Below are 16,006 nucleotides of genomic sequence, written 5' to 3'. Positions count from 1 at the left end.
GGGTGGAAAATGTGACAGGAAGGAAGGGAGGCTTATTTTCCTCCTGCTAAATATGGACTGACATTAAAATCCAAATACTGTCGTGAAAGGAATCCCAGCCCCTGTTTGTTGGAGGAGGGAAAAATGATGTTTTCTGCCTTTTCGGCTGTGAGGTTCCAGCTGGGAAGTTTCGCAAGGAGCAGCAGGGTCCTTGCCGAGAGCCTCAGGAATTTACTTCGCTTGTTCACAGGACACTCTCTGCAGTGTATTAACGCTAAAAAAAATTTGTCATCCCTTCTCTGCCTGTCTGTGGCTGGGGGAAGCTTGCCGCGAGCATGCATGATGTTTTGAAAATATGTAGGGATTTTTCCTCTCCTGTACGAGGACTTCTAGATACGAAAGGGGTGCAGGCGAATAAAACTGCAGCCCCAACAGGAGTTCATAATCTTTCTTTATTTAAATTCCTGTTGCTGCAGCAGACGGTGGCAGGGAAAGAGGTGTGCGGGTGGCTGCAGCTGATACAGGGAACAGCCGGGTTTGCAAGGAAGATTTATGTCTCTTTCCATCAAGAATCAGATGCAAACTCATGCCGTTATTCCCACGGTGAAGTTGGGAAACCGGCTCCATGCAGGGCTCTGGGACGAGGAACAGGACCCCAGGGATGGCCGTTGTGCTGCCAGCTCCCCCAATGACTTCTGCTGTGGCCAAGGTGAAGAGCCAGGGCGGTTTTGGGGGGGTGGGGGCATGGACCACAGCTTCACTGGGACCTGGGGGTGCTGTGTGAGAGACACTTCGTGTCTGTGCTGGGCAGAAAATGGGCACTGCCACGTTCCCCCTCCCTGTGTTCCTCTCCATGCCTGTTGGAGAGCTTTTTGGGGAGGTGTCTGTTGGAAGCTCCAGGCTTTTGCCTGATCTTTATAAAAACAGTTTGTTAAAGCAGTGGGGGGATACTGGGAGATGCTGAAAATAGATGTTTCCCGTTTCCAGGGGCATTGCTGTCCTGGCATTGCTGCGGCTGTATTGTTTTCAAGCTAATAGGATACAAAGCTCTGCTTTTCTGAAATGCCACTCTCAAATAACTGATGCTCTGTGCAGATCTGTGATATTGGTCCAAGTCCAACATCAACATCCTTGTGGAAGAGTAGTTCGAATTCCCTCTCTCCCCATCTCCTCCTGCCGATGACCTACATCTGTTCTCCTCTGACCCCCTGTGTTTGCAGTGGGACGGCAGATCCTGATCCAGCGGGAAGGGCGCAGGTTGCGTGACCTCTGCCGGGCTTGGCCTGCAGGTCTGCCTTAGCTGCTTCGGGTAAGGCAGTGCTGAGCCACGATTGGATGGCCGTGCTCTGCCTGATGCCTCAAAACACTGGGGAGTGTAGGGTAGGTTATTTTGCGTGGAACAGAGTGGCCGTACGCTTCCATAGGGTCAGAAGCAGTACAGCAGATGTGCAGGCCGCTGGCTGGTACTTCATTCTTGGTGTTATGTGGGAAGGAGGTCAGCCCTCACGGCTGCTTTTAGGTCTCATTCACAAATTGCATTTTCCTCTTGAAATACAACAAATCCCCAGGCTTTCCTGTCGCAGTGGAAATCATTTGAATGTGACCAGGTCCGTAAGCATCCCCAAAGCCTGCAGACAGGAAGAAACACTAGAGTGAAGAAGTAGGAAATGTCCGAGTTTATAGCAGTAGGGTGATTCATCTCCCGGCCCTTAACTCTTTCCCTCCTGCTTTTGGTGAGATCCAGCTGTTTTGCTTCAAGGCTCAGAGGCCGAGGAGGATATCGCCAGCTCTTTTCTAGCTGGATCACAAAATGCTGCTGGGCTTTGTACATTGTGTTTATGTGGTTTGGGGTGGAAAAGGAATGGGCTGTTGGGAGTGTGCGGTTATCTGAATCGGATAACTGGAACATCGGCAGTCACATTAGGAAAGATTAATATTTCATATATGGGGTATGAATCGTTTGTGCTTAATCACTGTATGAAGGGCTTAGGAAGAAATTTACCGATAAGCAAGTGATTCCTGAACTGTCCAGAATGTTTTCTTGCATCTTCCTCAGGAGCAGCTGCTCCTGGATATCGCTAGAGACTAGTCTGATCCTGTTCTTCCTGGTGTCTGTAGCTTTTGTAAGCAGGTAGAGCAGCTTTCATCACAAGTGCTTTCTTCTCATTAAACACACAAAAATTCTGGAAACCGTTTTTCTCTGGTAAAACTTACGTGGCTGTACTGTGAGCTGCAGTACCTGGCAGTGCTTCAAACTTATGTGTGTAGCCAGAGCTCATAGGAAACATGTCTTGGGCTCTGTGGATGCCATCACTGTTACATACATCTGTCCAGCTGCTAGTGCGGAGGTGGCTCATTCATACTTTTCTCTGGCTAACCTCTTCAGGAGACCTTAAATTTCATCTTCATGCTCCCAGCATGGTCCTGGAAACACCTGTGATGATGGTGCTGCTTTCCACATCTGCCCCACATTGATCCATGTAGGGTTCTTTTTGCAGTGGAAAGTTTTTTGTAGCACAGCAAGAAGGGGGCCACCCTTCTGGGTTGGGTGCCACTGTGTTTGTGTGGGAGGAGGTGATGGTGGGGGGACATGTTGGGGCACACAAATAATCCATCTTCTCTGTGTCCTGCAGGTTGGTGTTGAGCCGGTGGGAGGTTGGGAAGCGGAGGTGGGAGGTGGAGGTCTCATCGTGACTCTGGTGGGACTGCTGAGGTTCAACTAAATTTGAGGGTTATGTCTCTGTTGTGGGAAACCCTGCTTTAGGCTGTGGGAGGGTGTGTGGCTGCGCCTCCCCTTCCCTCCCTGCCCTGAGTCAAAACCTGCCTAACTGAAAACATCGGCCATGGCCGTCAAACCCTCTTTTGCTGTGGTTACACATATGGTACTGCAGTGTTTATGGTGGCTGCAGTTTTGATGGTGGAAGTCGAAACAACTGAGTGTGGGTTGGGTTTTGGCATGTTGGTCATGTAGCAAATCCTGATGGCTGCTGTAAGAGGCATGGAGGTTAGAAATCTTCTAAAAAATGGGGAGGGGGCTGCTTTTTTCCCAAAACACATGTGGGAGAATGCCCCTTTTATTCCACGTGCAAATAGATAGCTTGCTTAGGCAGCAGTGAGTCCTCTCTATTCCAGGATAATTTGTTGTCCTATTTCCTTCCTGTTGAAGCAACTCCATTTTGCATGGAATAATTAGTACTAATTTGGGCCTGGGATGGAAAACAAAAATTCTCTAACTTCAGAAGAATAGACAAGAGCACAACCTCTGCCTCTCCTGTGTGAGTCAGGTCGTGCCATTCCATCCCTCCTATAAAGCAAAATTAAAACCCGTACGTGAGACCAGACATCCCAAGTTGGTAGGAGGGAGCAGGAGATGTAGGTGTCACCAATTTTAAGCCTTCTGCTGTTGCAGGGAGCTGAGGACATCTGTGGTGAGGGGGAACGGACCACCACCTCCTTCCTTCTTGGCTAACACTGAGGAACAAATAAACAAAAATGTTCCCACTGCACTGATGTGAAAAGCTGCTTCTGAGCCGATCTGGCATGTCGGTGTATTCCTGGCGCCCCAGCCAACTACTTGAGACCTTTTTATTGCTGTAACAAGGACTTCCACATCCTGCCCCGCAGTCTGACTTGAGCCATGGCTATTTTCTGGTCCTTCCGGGAAGACATCCCTGTTCTCCCTTCCTTTGCGTAATCAAGGGACGCCAGCCAAATTCCTTCCCTGCCCCAAATCCCTGCATGTTTGAAGAAGGAGGTGCAGGCATCCTTTCTGCCTTCCTTGGAACTTACCTGGGAAGCATGAGATGAATTATGGCGCAAAGGTACTGCAGGCAGGATCAACTCTGCCCGTCTCGCAGCCACCTTCCTTGATGCTGGTAGGTTCATAATTTCTGCTGGTGGTGATGGCAAGCATCAAGGCTGTGTCTTCGTTTTCCAGAGTGCTGCGTGAATGTCTCTTCAGGCTGAGCCCTGGAGGTGGTGGAAATGGAGGTGTCTAGGCTGGAAATCCCAGCTGGCAGATGTGCTGCAAGTGAGACAGGCTTCCCAATATCTGGATAGCCAACCCCTAGAAGTCTTGGCTGATGGATGCTATCTGCCTGCAGGGTTACACAGGGATTTTTAAGTCCTGTATTCATAACTTGGGGGTCCAAAATGCTGTTTGATGCTCCAAGCTAGCTTGATAAAAGCGTGTTAGAGGCTGATTGCAGAGGTGCTGCGGCAGCATACCAGTCTTAAAAACAGAGTTTGGCATGTTCGAGCTTGTAGGTTTTGTGTATCCCAGTTAGGTAATAGGTGACAGGAAACCTTGATTCAGGTATGAGCAGTGAATCAATCAACGCTGAATTGCTCAGTGGTTGAACCGGCCCCCCTTGGGATGACTGCCTTTCCATATCATGCCTGATGTTTCGAAATAACTTCTCCGAGTTGTTCTGATCATCTAAAACCCAGGGGTTTAGCTCACTTTGGTCTCCACCCCATTAGTGATGACCTTGCTCTGGGGCTGCAGAGAGCAGCAGAGATTTCTAGTTTAACTGCTGGAAGGTAGGATGTCTCCCTGGGTCTGTGCTTAGATGCTCTCCTCCAAGGAGCTGGGTATCTTCTGACCAGAAAGCAACGTGTAGAGGGTTTTCCCAAAACTGATACCCACAGCCATCTTCGCTTGTCTTCTGTGCATCCAGTATGTTATCTCCTGTGTCTGTTATTTATAGTGGACAGTCTGGTGTGCTCACACATGCTCATCTTTAACTGGGGTTGACCAGTTGGTAGGATGAACAATGATCGGAGATGACGTGAGTGGGATGGACTAGACAGCTTGCGGGCATTTCTGGAGCATTGCTGTGCTTGAAAATGCTGATAGTAGCTGCAACTAAGTGGTTCAGCTGTAGTGGTGAACTTGCAAACCAAGAAGCAGATCCTCCTTTAATCCCTGGGATTCTGTGGGGTCCATCCCTTGCTTTTGACCCTGCATTTTTAGAGTTGGTTGATTCATACTCTGGGAATTTCAAACACTTCATTCACAAGCTGCAGCTGGCTAAGGGCTGATACTACTAATTTGTGTTAGTAAATTATGTCATGGTATGTGTTAGAGAGCGTTCTGCAACCAGGAAGTTTGTTCCTGGCTCCAACTTGTGTTGCAGCCAGGCTGAAGTCCTGCTTGCTTCTGGTTGGGCATCTCTTACTTCACCCTTTGAAACAGCCATCTTGCCCTTGTGAGCTTTCAGGTGAGTACTGAAGTGATAACTGGTGATGTGATATCCAGACAGGTCTTGACAAATCTGGGGAAGGTTTTCTGTTCACTCACCTTTATTTAAAAACAAAAAATATAAGGAAAAGGATCTTCCCTGCATTGACCTGGAGGTCAGACCACTTAATGTAGGAAGATATTTGCCATAGCTGTGCTTATCTTGTCCATGAAAGAGTCTGCTACACACTGTGCAGACCCAGCCCCTGACCAGGTACTGGAGGAAAAATGGAGATGGAGGAAGCAGCAACCTGCCAAGGTAGTAATGTAGGTTAGCGGAAGAAAAGCCAGGAAGGCAACTTGGGTCTGGCTGCTGGTGGCGAGGTGGTCCAAGAGACTCAGCTGAACTCGGGAGGGCAGAAGGGACAGATGTTACAATCCTGATGCTGTTAGAGGCATTTAGAAATCTTCAAGTAAGTAAATCTTACTAAGAGGAGAAATACAAAGAACAGAATTTGTTTTGGTTTTTGTCTTTTTAAAAAAACCCAGCATTTTAGTGGTTTATAAAGATTCCAGTGGTGCTCTGGGAAAGGGCAGCCTCTTGTTCCAGGCACCACGCGTACAGCATAGGGAATATCCTGGCTCTCAACCTGAAGGTTTTGAGGTACCATAAATTTTTCTTGTGTTAGTATGTGGCAGGACAGCATGCAAAACTTTTCTACTGCTTTACAATTTGAATAATGTTTTTATCATGCCAGCAGATAATCATCTCACTTTTGTTCCAGAAGCAAAGCTCTTATGGATATGTTTGAGAAGCCTGAAAATAAAAATGCTCACATGTGTTTTCCAGCATTGCTTAACACGTGGTATATCTCAGAGCCTCTGGATTTCACGCTCTTGCAAACTGTCCACTTTTGAGTGTGAAGGCTCAGAAGTATAACTTTAGGCCTGCTCTCAGCTAGGCATGTGCATATTTAGTTGGTCTCTAAGTGGAAGTACAGACTTAGTCTTCCCTTGTTTCTCTGCATGGCTGGATCAGAAGGGCAGTGCTTTCATCTCTGCAGCAGCCCAAATGCTGCAGTTTCCTGTCCATCTCCTAGAAGACATTAATGCCATCTGTGCTAGGCCTGAATGATGAGTTAGAAATGAACAGAGATGAGTTAGAAATGAGTAATAAATTGGAAAGCATGGATAATCTTCAAGCTTTTCTCTTAAGGAGACTTTAAACCTATTTGGCTACAGACAGAGAGATGTTTTTTAATCCCAGTCGCCATGTACAATTTGCATTCTCATTCCAGTGGCAGGGTGGCAATGCCAGGCAGGATCTTTGGTCAACTCAGTGGCAGCAGCTTGGTTTTAGATACTTGGCTAGCTGGAAGACTGTGACTGTGATTAGAGAGGTTAAATTATTTTCTAAGGTTATCTCAGAGTATATGGAGAAGAAATGGGAAGACTCTTTTCAAGGCTAGCATGGTTTTACTTTGTAGTTTTGCAAATGACATTTTACTACTTTTTGGCTCTGCTTCAGTCAGTCCTTCAAAATATTTCTATTATGTGGATCCCTATTTTTTTCCATAATTTTAACCATTTAAGAAATTTAGTGCATGCATATTGCTTCATAATGGGTAGATTTGCATTTCAGTCCTCCACCGAGCTGTGAAAGGCTGCACAGGTTGGTGAGCTCATCTAGAGCAGGCTACAGACATTTCCTGTGGGGCTGTGGGAGAATCTCTTACATAGCACTACCTTTTAGAAAAAATATTCAGCCAATTCATCTACCATTTTTCTGTTCCTGGCTTGATCTGCAGTACTTGCGTATGAGTTTTTGGGGTTTTTTTTTACTCCAGTAGGTACCTGGAGGTGAAATCTGTGACCCAGCCCTTAGTCTGTGTTGCTGCAGTGCCTGGTCTGGGGCTGTACTTCAGCTCTCGCTGTGCTGAACCGGCAGGTCTGGCCTCCCAGAATCCAACATCCAAACAAATAAAATGCACAAAAGAGGTTTTGTTACAAAGGGAAACTGAGGGATAGGCTAGTTGACATACAAAGGCAGCTTTGGAAGGGTTAAGATGAATCTCTGCTCTCCTGGGAAGTAACTTAAATGTGCAGTCATCCTTTCTCATATCTTAAAACATGATCAGAGGAGGCGTGGGATGGGCAGCTTGCAGCCTTGCCTGTCCATGCAACCCAGTCTCGTAAGAGAATCTCCTCTTGCTTGTCTCCTCTGGAGCGTAGAGGAAGAGCAGCTCTCCCATCCTCTCCTCAGCTGAGCCTCCAGAGAGGCTGACAAACCTGGTGGTGTTTGAACATTTTTCACCTTGGGTCCATCAGCGTGTTAAGATGGCTTGGAGGGCCACCAAAGTGTCTCCATCCCTCTCAGCTGCTATTGAGAGGGTCCCTGTGGGAGGTCGTGTCCCTCGGTCAGGGCTGCAGGAGAACTCTTGGTGATACAGGTGTAAAGACAGTGCTGCAGGTGCATGTTCATAAAGGCGGCAGATCTCTTGATCCACCGAAGAGAGGTTGTGTAGTTTTCAGAGTATCTGATACTGCTTCTAGTGTCTGTGTCTTACCCCCAGTGTGATGGAGGATTTACTCTTTGCCTCCCTTGATATTTGTTAAACAGAGTTCAGTGCCTGTGCGGGGATAACTGTCTCTTTTCTAGGATACAATATATTCTGTGGAGGGTGTTTGAGTTTATGTAACTTCCCGTATGTTGCCCTCTTTGTGTATAAACTTGAAGATAAATTGTGAAATGCAGGGAGCTGCTTTAAAAGGATATACCCTCAGCTGGATCTCACGCTGTTTGTGGCAAGAAAAGAGGAACCCAGGGAGCCCTCTGTCCTTATTTTCTCTCTCATACAGCTGAGTGAGCAGCGTGGTATGGACCGCCTGATGCTGCCCCATTGCCCAACACTGTGATGCTTCTCAGGGAGAGAGCATGGTGAGCTGTCAGCAGGCTTGAGAGCGGCATGTGCTGCTAGGAGGGGTGGTGGTTTCTCTGTGGAGATGCTGCAGCCCCAGCATTGCTCCCTACAAGCCCTCTACCCCTTCCCAAAGCTGCTGCATTCCTTACCATGCACCTCTGCCCAGCAGAGATGTTGCTGTTTTCAGTGAAGCCTTAAGTCAGTGTAACTTGAATCAGTTGGCTGGACATGACCTTGCCAGGTGCTGCTTGGTCTCCGTTCCTGTGTAGATCAAGGGGATCTGAGGATGCTCAGCATCTTGCAGAAGAGGGTTCTTTGGCTCCCATGGCACACGAGCGCAGCAGCTGGTGGGAGATTCATGGCTCTTGTTCACTGCAAACTTGAAAGAAGCTGCTCACCCATCCACGGCTCATTTCTGCTTGTCAATTTTGAAAATGGTTCAGTAGCAAGTGTAAGAGCAACTGTAAGCATGATGCTGCCAGAGTTTGCAGGTTGCCTCTACTGAATAATTACACACTATGTAATTAGGGTATCTGAAAACATCCATTTCCATTCTCCCCTTGAACAAAACTAAGAAGCCTAGCTCCTGAACTACCCTCCTTTTGAACTTTAATGTTGAGAAACTGAATTTTTACTCTGAAAACTGTGCTTATTTGACTGGTGGATGGAGAACGAGGAAGTCTGTGCACAAGTGCATGGAACTGGTGGAAAGTCGGGGGGGGCGGGGGGGGGAAGTGCTTCAGAGATGAGCCAGGCAGATCTGATGGTAAGTAGGTGGAAACTTCAGCCAGGGCTCCTGGGCAGCGAAGCAGCCTCAGAGGTGATGGGAAAGTTAAGCTCCTCAGCATCCAAGCCCAGGAACTGACTTCTTCAAGTGATTTTTTTGAAGTTACTGCAAGATCAGGACTGTTTTTAGGAAGCCAAGAACTTTGCAGTTGCTCAATACTTGCTCAGCTGCTTTTGTATGGATTATTTGGAATGATTTTATTTTCGTAGAGTGGATTTAGAGTTGCTGACATGGGCTTTTCAGAGATTAGCGTGTTTAGCTGCTGTGGAGAGGACACAGCATGGTGAGCAGCAGTTCAAGCCTCTCCTAGCTGCTGTGAGGGGAGAAGGGCTGGCCACTGAGGTCCCAGTGAGGTGGTGCCTGGCTTGGTGACTGTGGCTTCATTAAAGGTGGCTGAAACCTGGACATGCCAGCAGCCTTCAGGCAGTGTGGCAGACTAGAAGACTAAACTTGTGGTTTAATCTATTTAAGCTGGCTCTGCTGCCCAAAACAAGTTCTTGCCTGTTGCTGCCCATGATCCAGGGTGCCCAGGTATGGAGAGGGCAGGTCTCACCCACTGACAATTTGACTTAGTTTGGAAGAGAATCTTTAAAATTGTGTTTAGAAGCGTTTAAGGATTCTTTCTCAGTGGGCCTCATGGTGTGGGTCCTCATGCAGCCGTTAGCACAGAGAGGGTGTGGTGATACGCATGGGGGGATTTCATTTTGGGCAGTTCAGTGCCCCATGGGCTGAGAAACACGATGCAGATTTAAGGGAATTTAGGTTCCTGGAGCCCTGTCTGCTGAAATGCCATCCACTTGCATCAGAGAAGGTACTGCTGGCTGGCTGAGGTTGCCTCTTTATATTTAATTTTTCCTTTCCTGCTGCTTCATTAAAGCAATGTAGTTACAGAAATGTAGGTAATTAACTAATGAAGGACACAGGCGGTAGCACAGTAGCTATCTTGCCTGTTTTTCCCCATCCAGCACAGAAGGGTCTTGTCAGGATACCTCTGCCACGCTCGTCACGGCAGTGACCAGTCCCATCTTATGGGCAACGTTTTCTGTGTCGCTTCAGCTGTTTCCAGCCCTCCGGGTGCTCATGGCAGTGTGTGTGCTGTACCCCCTCTGTCACCAGAGTGCAGGCTCCCAGCCCTGCCAGAAACCCTGCCAGCAGCAGATCCCAAGCCCAGGGATAGGAAGAGGACTGCCACTTCCACGTTTGGTTTTTTTTTTCCATTTTGCCTCTTACAGTGACTGTTACAGATCTTTTAAAGCATTGCTTGAGCTTTGTCTTCACTAACAAGACTGGCTTGTTGGTGCAGGGTGTTTCCAGGAGGACTGTTGCTGTTTAGGTGACAAATTGCAGCTCGGCTCCTGTGAGATGCATTGACTTGACACTTGAAGAGGTTAGCCTTCCAAGTGAGCACGAGGCGTCTGGAGCTCAGTCCTCCGTGTCCCTCCCACAGCTTGAGACCAGGGTAGGGCAGCATAAAGTGTTTTTAAAAAGCCTCTTGCCTCTTTTCAATTCTGATTTCCCTGCAGCCTGAGATGTTCCTTCCTCTTTATCTCCCTGCGCCAGCATCTCTGATAGTGAGAATCTGCAATGTGGCAAAGCCACCAGTACAGGGGAGATGGGCTTCAGGCTGTGGCAGTGTAATAGGGTTTTTCTCCTGTCCTTTGATAAAAGGACTGGCAGCAATTTGCCCCAGGGGTCCAGGTTGCACTGACAGCGTGCCAGGCCCAGTGGGTTTCCAACATGAGAAGCAGGCTGCAGGACTGTTTTATGTGAGGCGAAGGATGTGTTTCCCCCAAGATCTTATTAGAGCGGTGCTGTTGGCAACCCCTTCCCAGCAGCTGAGGGCCTGCCCTGCTCCCCACCCTGGCCCTCGGGAAGGGATGCCAGAGGGCTGAGGATGGGAGCAGATGCTGAGCTGCGCTTGTGAGTTTGCTTTCACCTGTGGCTTTTCATCATGCAATTCTGTGTGGCATGATGAAGGACTGAGGAATTGTGGTTTTTTTAAAGATGAAAGTGCTAAATCTGGCTGTAGGGTTGAAACCTTGTTTCAGGGACTAAGCAGGGACATAGATTTTCCCTTCTGCTGCCCTCCAAAGGTGCTGCAGCTTTGTGTCTAGGGGCAATCAAGGTTCAGCCACGGGGTTCATTCAGTTTGGTGGTGTTTTTAGAGACTTTTGGAGAGCTAATGCTACCATCAAGCCTTGGGAGGCTGCATGGCCTCTGATATCTGCTGTGGCACAAACCCATCATTTGAACTTGGGCTACCAACTTCCATCTTTGGGCCAACTCTCAGATAACAGTGGCTTATGTTAAAGATGGGAAGGTACTTTGTGTCCCTCTTGAATGAGGTTCTTCCAGTGGCCTGGCTGTAGCTTTTCAGTGTTCTTCATCCAGGTCTCAAGCATCTCTGACTACCCCAATTTATCTGTGGTCACTTTATGCGTGGTTACAAATGACCCTGTCAAACCATAGTGTTGGATGTTACATTAGAATCAATTTTTCTCATTACTGATGGTTTTACTTCCTATATTTTTGGACGCTGGGACCTAATTTTACTTAGAAGCAGTCAAAACATTGAATAAAATGCTCTAAAGCTTTCAAAGCATTTGAACTACATTCTCCCATCAGACATACTCAAAGTCACTTCCATTCTGGATCTGACCGTGAATACCAGCTTTGAGCAGTGCCCAGGTTGCAGAGGCACTTGGATCTACCTCTGGGGAGAAGAGAGAGGCCTGGGGAACATTGGGAAGTGATGGTATGAGGGCAAGGAACTGGGTATGTATGTGGAGCTTAAATCTGTTCTTGCTAATAAGAGCCACTTGAGAATTTATTTTTCAGCACAAGTTTGGTCCATCCTATTCTGGAGCTAAATTCATGGCTTGCCAATTGGATTGTGTCTTCCTTCCCTCTTGGCCCCCAGCTGCCAAACCCTCCATTCTCCACCATGCCCTGGCACGTGGCAGTGTCTTGACCAGGACTGCAGATGTGCCAGCTTGTACAGGTATAAGTTTTGGAAGTAACAAAAACTGATGACTTCAGAAAAACCTTCTTGTTTCTGCTGAATTTTGTCTTTGCTTGGAGCCCAGCAATGTTGAACAGGCACCTCAGAAGCTTGGCTTATTTCAGACTTTGTGCAACATTTGGTTTCATGCAGGATAGCTCCCAGGCTTTGCTGCAGTTCTTCTCACAGATGTCCTTGCACACTTGCTCTTCTCATCAGCCCAGGCTGGAGCAGTCCAACATGTGTGTTGTTGCAGTGCTGTGGAAGTAGACACCAGCATAGGTGGTGGCTGGAGGTCCACCTTGCCCTTTGCCCTACCTGCAGCAAGCAGGCATGGGCTGCCAAAACCAGTGGGACTGGGTCATGCCAAAATCTTGCTGCAGATCCTGTGGTACAGGAGTGAAAAACTGAGAAGCCATTTTCATCTCCCCACTGAGAGTGGTCCTTGGATCCTGCCCCTCCATCTCTACAACCATGAGCCAAAAGATGATCTTGGAATAAAGTGCTTGCAGGCAGAAAGTCTGGCAGTACCCAAGCTGCCCTCTGTTCCCCTGTCCTCCTTTGCTTTTACAGACCTGTTCCATAAATTGTCTCCGTTGACAAAATCACACTTATGTCAAGCACTTGCCTGCTTAATTCTTCCACTTGTAGTTTTTCTTTCCTCTGGGCAGGGTTGTTTCTTAGCAGCTTCAAGTGCAAAGCTGCCAATTTTTTAAGTCTTTCCTGGCTTCAGAGTTGAAACTCTGAAGTTTAATTTAACTGTTGAAGACAGTTTAATATTCCTGTCTTCTGTGAGCAATCTTCCATGAACTTTCCTTCACTCACTACCCTACTCCCATTTATCGGTGCTTGCCTTGATCACAGATTTTGTGCCCACGACAGGACTGGAGTATTCCCGTTGTGTCACACCAGGCTGCCTGCTGTCCCCAGGGAAAAGGGAAGAGATGTGAAATAAAAGGAGTTGGTGCTTCCATGCTTCTTGAGAACTGCTGGCTTTTATTCTAAGTCTGAAGTCTCTTGCTTGGACAATAGATATCAGGTGGCTTAACAGTGCTGACTGCTTCCTGGTCAAGCTGCCCACTGCCTGATCCAAAAGGGATTTATTCCCTCTGAAGTGGGGCTCCTTCAGCTCACTTTAAGTAATGGGCAGCTGAAAAGGCAACACTTTTGCTTTTTCCTAGTGGAAAACATCCTGCAAAGGATTCATTATTAATAATAAGCTGCTAAACCTTGTCATCTTTGATAGCCAGGCATGTGCTATTAGCTGAACTTGGTTTAGTCCCATCCTGTAAGCTCCCTTTAACCTCGGTGCCATCTGTGCCTATTTCACCATTAGTAGTTGCACTTAACATTCCTACTTACTGCTTAATAACTTGGGGTCAAGCCCTGTCTCATCAAAATCAGGTGTTCTCTGGGGCTCAGGTGTAGCAGCATTGGTGCATTAGTTGGTACTTGGTTGAAGAGGGAGGCCTATTGCCCCAGTGTCCGAAGGAAATTAAGTTATGAAGAGTTGATTAGTTGTTACGTGACAGAGGTGAGCTGATGTAGGTGTTGTTTTGGAGAGTTTACTTTTCTGCACGTGTTGGGCCACATCTGACAATCGGGTAAGGCAGCTCAGCTTGCTTACCTTGGCATGAAACCGCTCTCCCTGGCACAGCACCCTGTCCTGTCTGACATTTTGGCAGGTTAGGAAGGCAGGTTGGCCTGCTGTGGCTGACACAGAGCCTGGCATGGGCAGCTGTGGGAATGCCTGGTGTGGGGAGGCAGAGGAGAAGGGACCCCACATCTGGTGGCAGTGGCCTGTGTGATCATCCGGCTCGAGGACCCTGAGTAACCCACCACAGCTCTTCTCCCAACTCCAGCCTATGCCCCTGACTCTTGCCTCTTGGTAGGCTGAAATGAAAATGTGGAAAACAGATGTGACCTGATGATACTATCTTGTTTAACTATCTATATCCAGATGTTTCCAGCTTGTAGTGCTAATTTCCACTTACAGTTGTCCAAGAGCTAAATCCAAGATGCTCACTGCTTTCGTGTCTGGGAAGAGGAGTCAAACTAACTTGAATGTTAGTTGTGTGATCCGTTACTTTTCTCAGTCCTATATCTCTTGCATCCAGGTAGGGCAAGACTGCCCATCCCAAACGGTCACATGCATCTAAAAATCTCCTTGTAGGGAAGATTTTTCTTCATTAACTGGATGAAAGGATTGAAAAGCAAGAGGAATAAGACTATTTTGAGAGTAGTCCTTACTTCAGGTTAAATACTTTGCAAGGGCTTTTCATCATGTCTTTTTTTGAAGACATGTGAATAGCTTTCTCTAAGGGAGGCACTTCCCTTGAGACTGCACATGCTTTTCTTAAATTTCATTGCCGCATGACCACTGAGCACTGAAGGACTCATATGAATTTTTCTAACTCCATTTGAAAGGCAAGCTGTTCTTTCAGCCTCTTGCAGAATCTGTATGACAGGAGATGCTGTAATCAAGCTGCAGCAGTAATTGCATTTGTAATGTGAAAGACAGAACAGAGTCTAAAATTCTCATCCTTGACTGGCTCTGTAGGGACTCAAGGTAGTTAAAAAAAAAAAAAAACCAACCCAAAAAAACCCCACCAAAAACACAACCTACCAACCCAACCATTGCTTTTGACATTTGAAATTGGTCTGGGCAAAACATTAGGAAACAACATACTCTAGGGGACAAGATGATCTAATACATCTGACTTTAAAGAAACATGCTCCCGTGGAAACTTATTACTGTGCCTATTCCAAAGCACTGGCTGCTGCCCTGATCTCCCCTGCCCTCTGCTCCCTGTACCATGTCAATGTACCATGTCACTGTAGTCAGCAAGTTCCACTTAAACTTCTCTTCTGCCTTTTTATTTTGTGCATGTTGCCTGAGTTAGCTCTGTTCCTAAGTAAGCAGTTCTTTCGCAGGAGAAAGTCTTCCAGGATGCTACTGGCAACTTATTGTCCACTTCCTGAGGAAAACTACTTGTAAGTTTTGTAAGAAAACTTTTAAGTAGTTTGCCAGAGATCTTGACAGTTCCAGTGCAGCTGAGGCTTCTTGCATTGGTTCACCTTCTTGGGATGAAGTTGCAGCCACCCACATGCACTTTCTGCATTAGCTTTAAGGGAGAAGCCTGGAGAACAAATCTGTGCTGTAGGATTTCGCCATCACCACTTCGTTTGCTCCTGTGACATTGCAGTTACAACGTGTGATGATCCTCCGTGTAGCAACCATGATTTACAAACAGAAGCTTTCCACTGTTTAATGCTGTTGAATTTTGAGGGATGGGGAGCTGGGAGCTGGGCTGGAGTGAGCTGCAGGGGTCAGATGTCCCCAGCACTGCAGGAAGTCACAGCTGGAGCTCAGTGGCTTGGGCTAGGGATGCTTCTGGGATGGCACATCCTGCTGGGTCCTTCCTCTAGCCAGCCCCAACTGCGAATCAGACCTTTATGAAAATAGCTCTTTAGTACAAAGGTAGTGAAAGGGGCTTAGCATCTCAGCTGGATATGAGCTTGTTTGCATCCGAGTTACTCAAGGTTTTCCTTTTAATAAAGGTTTGGCATTCCCTGTTTGGCTGGCTTGAATACTAGGCTGATTTTTTTCTTGTGTGTAATCGTAGGTGTGGTGTGGACTTTCCCAACAGGACGTTGCTTATTCAGTCCCATTCCTCTTCCCTCGTGCTGCATAGACAATCTTTTCAGGGTCTGATTGTGGCTGGGTTGTTCAGGAGCAGGTGCCAACAGCCACTCTGGGCATGCATGAAGTGATACAGGAGAAGCTTGTCTGGAATTGACTGTAGCCTTCTCTCTGCCTCTGAAGCACTGAACCTCCTTGAAAGGTTTTAATTTTCATAAAATCCACCTGTAGCAATGAAACCTGGAAAAAATGAACTACCAGCTCCAGCAGACTGACTCGTGTTGGTGCTTGGGTTTTTAACAGGGGTGAATGAATCAGCCTGTCCTCAACTGAGCATTAGTGCAGCATCAGGACTATCAGCACTGCTTGGCCACCAGTTTCCTGTTGTTCTGGAGGCCTGTGCATGGCTGTAGGAACAGATCTTGCCTCCATCCTGCTGCCTGTTATGAAGCGGGTATTTCCAATGGGTTAAACTATAGATAAACAAGAAAAA

General features: G+C 47.3%; 1 protein-coding gene across 2 annotated transcripts in view; it reads left to right on the top strand.

Moving 5' to 3' along the window:
• The window catches only part of PTPRA (protein tyrosine phosphatase receptor type A), a 133,832-nt gene that overhangs the window by 899 nt on the left and 116,927 nt on the right, over positions 1-16,006 (top strand). The window lies entirely within an intron of this gene.

Source organism: Falco cherrug, chromosome 1 (assembly GCF_023634085.1).
Source record: "Falco cherrug isolate bFalChe1 chromosome 1, bFalChe1.pri, whole genome shotgun sequence".
Taxonomy (NCBI): Eukaryota; Metazoa; Chordata; class Aves; order Falconiformes; family Falconidae; genus Falco; species Falco cherrug.
The sequence above is the reverse complement of the archived record's forward strand: the minus strand, read 5'-3'. Positions and strand labels throughout refer to the sequence as shown.